Raw genomic sequence first — 4,619 nt, 5'->3', positions numbered from 1 at the left:
CTGTCTTCTCTTGGTTATACTTTAGATATTCGCCTGAACATGAATCCCCTTTTTTTCCTCTAAGGGCTTCATGTTCCTCTGCAGGAAGGATGTCGGTGAGGTTTGGTGAAATACACCAAATGTCCACATGATGGCAGTACTGGACCTTTTTGGATGAGAGTGGAGCAGCAGTGGCTGCAGTCTGCCGTTCATCAATCATGCCACTCATTTAAAGGGTCATTTACAGGATTAAATGTGGCTGCAGTTCATCATATTGTTGCAACTTTTGGGGAATGGAAGAAATAATTGGATTTGGGTCTTTTGTGAATGTTTTGCATTTGGTGGAATTGATGATGTCTCAGTGGGAAATGATATCTGTTGCACTAAATTATGAATCAAATGCGATTTATGACTTATTAATTGCCATTTCAGTGCAGTAATCCACTAATTGAGCCCTGGCAGCTAAACTTTGCTCTATTTATTTTTGTGTTAAACTTCCTAAATTAATGATTTAGTCTCATGACAAAAAACCGGAATAATTTTGTTTAGTGAATCATCATTCTACAAATGTCCAAATGAGCCTTGAAGTATAATGACCGTGCAGCTCATTGGTTTGAGAATATCATGACATTAGTCTGTGCATTTCCATATCTAATACACCATTATTCATTATCATATTGAGTTTCATTTGGAAGTGATAAAGGAAGCGACGCATCCGGTACCAGTCAATGTGACGTTCAAATGAACAAGTCGCATAAACACATGCCACACATGCTTGACGGTTAATCGGGATACTGTAACGCGGTAGCGACGCGGTAGCGACGCGGTAGCGACGCGGTAGCGACGCGGTAGCGACGCGGTAGCGACGCGGTAGCGGTGCGGCGAGGCGCTCCGGAGTCTCCATAAAAGTTAGTACGCGCAGAGCTGAGCTGTCAGACTGGGAGAGACGCGGCGGAGCAAACACTGCGGACTGAAGTGACTGATCAGGATCAAAGCGCTGTGATCGTCTGGGTGGTTGTCAGCCACTCAAAGGCGCAATTAACGCGCGTTATTCATCTGAGTGTTGTTTTCTGGACTATAACGGAATACAGGAGGACAGGGGAGGTTTGGACGCAGGAGGATCTCGGCTGTGCGGCGGATGAGGTGCCAAACGCTGCCGAAGAAGAAGACCAACATTCGTGTCTGATTCTGACCCAAGGCTGTTTGATTTCACAGACACCACTCCCGGTTTTTTTCTTTCTTTCTTTCTGTCTTTTTGAGGCCAGTCCAGAGACGCAAATGTCTCCACATCACAGACACGCCACTGGATTGTAGCAGCAGCCCCACCGATGGTCTGAGAGGGCGTTAAGGTGCGGGAAGGGACAGTTACAGGTAAGAGCCCTTCACGACCCGCATGCTCATTTTCTGCCCTCTTTCAGACAGTGCAAGTGGTTTATTTGTGGAGCATCAGCCCTGCATCGAGATCTAATCAGGACTGAAACAATAAGTATTGGGTCCGGTTTGACTCTCAGGCACTCCCCGTTCTAGTATGGCTTACATTTATACTTTTATATTTGTATTTATAGTTTCCTAAAATACATTTCGTAAAAAGAGGAGATAAATTAACTTTCTTCCACTGACAGACATGTTTTCTTGCAGTCATTTTTTGTACAGTGATACCTCATACTTTATTAAAACTATGTTTTTTTTTGTTTGTGTTATTTACATTGTATTTGACCTTATATCATTAAAGGATGTGTAAAGTTGTTAGATTTTTCCACCTGTGCTCTTAGAACCATAACCTCATGAAACCAGACTCCTGTGTAAAAACCCAACATATTTTAGTTCAATTCAGTATTGGACTTCAGTAAATGCAATTTCCCAGTTGTTAGTCCCTTTAGTGGAGCTTTCCAATCAACTCACTTTTTTTTTTTTTTACACCAAATCAGTGCTTACTTCCATGGAGACCTCAGTATATAGTCAACCAGGTTGAGTTTTATGGAGCCGGTAGAGGTAAACAATGTCCCCACTGCAGTCTGGAGCAGATAGACACGATTAAATAAATATTCTGGTCTATGTACTCTTAAGATCTCTGTTCTACTTTAAGTCTTAAACAGAACTGATACTGGATGGTTTGGTGTTATTGATGGGTGTCGGTGTAACTACCAAACTGCTGACAGGAAGTCAACTCACTTTTAATAGCGGTGTATCGATTTGACCTCCTGCACTGAGACTAATGTCAGCTCACCTGAAGCAAATGGAGTGAGTCCTCTGATGATGAAATACAGTGACACAACGGCAGGAGGTAGAGGCGGGGTTGGGGTGGGGTGGGGGAGGTCCAGACGCTTCCTCCTCCGCCTGCAGCCACACACATAAGGCTTTTCATTTGCTAAGTACAACAGGAACAAAATGACATGCTGTCAGTTTACAACACAGGGATGATACAGTAGAGGACAACAGGAATAGACTGCAGACAGATATAAAATACTGGCCAAAGAGCATACAGTGGAGCAGTGGGGCCGGTGTGTAGATAACAGTGTAATTCATACATTTCTCAGAGGTGGAGCTGCTCAAAGAACAACACTTTTTTTTTTTTTTCTATTGCGTTAATTATAAGCAGACTTGGTGTTGGAGAATAAACTTTGTGTACTTAGCTTCCTCCTTCCTCACCTTTCCCCTGACCTTTAGTTTAACATCACAAGGAGTCCATGTCCAAAACTGTTGGACCAATTAAGTTACCCAATTAGAACATTTCTGACTTAAAAAAGCAACTCGAGATTAAACATTCAAAACTCCAATTGCTGTTTGGCTTCTAATTCGGAAACTTTTTGCACTCCCTGGTAACCTTATGCTTGTGAGAAAGTTGTATATTAATCATATCATAACTCCCTTAGATTTATTTTAAGACCTAGGTTGGGAACTTTATATAAAATAATTACAAGCAATCTGAATGTTAAATAAAATATAAGTAAGAGGGGAAATTACTTTTACCTTTAATACTTTAAGCTCATTTTACTGCTGATACTTAAATACTTTTACTTAAGTTTATTTTATTTTAAATGTATTATTTGTCAAGGGTGTATACTTCCTCCGCTGATGCTGTCTCTCAGCACAGAGCAGAGGGAATCAGCGAATCGAACATGACGTCATCTGGCAACCTGAAGCAGCTTTTTAGCGGCCAACAGCTCCTTCCTACAAACTGGCAGCCCAGGCAGTCCCCAGTTAGATGGAGGCGTCCTCCACCATGAGTGATCGGGTTTAGAGCTCTGTGCCGCCTGGCTCGGGTCAGACCAGTTCCCCCTCCATCTGGGCAACCTGGTGCCGGCTGTCTGGCCAGCGCCGCCGGATTAGCCAATGTCACCTTTTTTTCGGCGGGTCGTGTGACCTCATCCCCGCGCTGCCTCGCCACTGATCCAAAGCGATGACACTGAGGCGTCACAGTCCGCTGCTCCTCGCCAACCAGGCCGACTTAGCACTGCCGCTGAACAGCTGTGAAATGCAACACACAGTGGGGGGTCTTTGAATTAGGCTGTCTTTGTGGATGCTCATTTATTTATTCATTTATTAACATTTTTCATGATGCATTTTGGACCCAAAGTCTGAAAAGCACTATAACAGAAGCAAATGAAGGGACACAAGGATGTAAGATATTATTGAATCACACAACAAAAAGTCATGTTTTTAATTTAAACTGTATAGTTGTATCTTGTAAGGGCGATACTTATCTATAATCTGACACAAAATGTCTTTTTTAACATTTTAACAATTAAAACAGTCCCTAAATACAAAGTAAACACATGCACTGACTATTTTGACTTTTCACAGTAGAAAAGTTTACTCGGGGTAAATATTAAAATGAATGACAGCTGAATTCCATTTAGCCTCTTCAGTTTCAGGGTCCTGGTATTGTACATACTGGCTAACTGTCACAGCTTACTGGGACATTTGAATAGGTTGTGTTAAGATGGTAGCCAACAAATTGCGGAAACTTACAAAAACTCTGCTGGCCGATCACCTGTCCCAACCTTAACCTTTCGAGACCAATGGCCAACCTGAACCGTTCAAGGTCAATGCCCAACCTTAACCATTTAAGGTCAATGAGTAACCTTAAGTATTCATGGTCAATGCCCAACCTTAACCATTCAAGGTCAATGTCCAAACATAACCATTTCAGGTCAATGCCTGACCTTAACCTCTCAAGGTCAATGCCTAACCTTAACCATTCAAGGTCAACGCTCAACAAAACCAATCAAGGTCAATGCCCAATCTTAGCTGTTTAAGGTCAATGTCAAACCTTAGCTGTTTCAGATCAATGTCAAACCTTAACTATTAGAGGTGAATGCCCACCAATCCAGACACGACCACTTGAATAGAACAGAGCCATCAACGTTGTTAGTAACATCTCTGCTTTTCCTGCTATGACAAGTCCAGAAGTCTGCTGTGAGAAAGGCCTGAGAGTTAGCTTATAGAGGTGTTGGTAGGGACATTTTGTTACCTCTGGACAGAGCCGGTAGAGCAGTGTTTGGCACTGTTGCCTCACAGCAAGAAGGTTCTGCAGGCCGGCTTTTTCTTCTTCATTCTGTGTGGTGTATGGATGTTGACACTGTGCCTGCGTGAGCCTTCTCCAGGTGCAACAGTTTCCTCCTACAGTTCAAAGACAT

At 42.7% G+C, this 4,619-nt stretch overlaps 1 protein-coding gene across 1 annotated transcript in view; it reads left to right on the top strand.

The window, feature by feature from the left end:
* Window positions 1–1,080: 1,080 nt before the first annotated feature.
* LOC129112289 (chemokine-like protein TAFA-2) overlaps window positions 1,081–4,619 on the top strand; it is a 54,865-nt gene continuing 51,326 nt past the window's right edge. The window contains exon 1 of the mRNA XM_054624317.1: window positions 1,081–1,350. The gene's annotated coding sequence lies outside the window, so the exon portion shown is untranslated. The remainder of the gene's footprint in view (window positions 1,351–4,619) is intronic.

Source organism: Anoplopoma fimbria, chromosome 23, assembly GCF_027596085.1.
Source record: "Anoplopoma fimbria isolate UVic2021 breed Golden Eagle Sablefish chromosome 23, Afim_UVic_2022, whole genome shotgun sequence".
Lineage (NCBI taxonomy): Eukaryota > Metazoa > Chordata > Actinopteri > Perciformes > Anoplopomatidae > Anoplopoma > Anoplopoma fimbria.
Note: the sequence above shows the minus strand (reverse complement) of the source record. Positions and strands in the feature narration are given on the sequence as shown.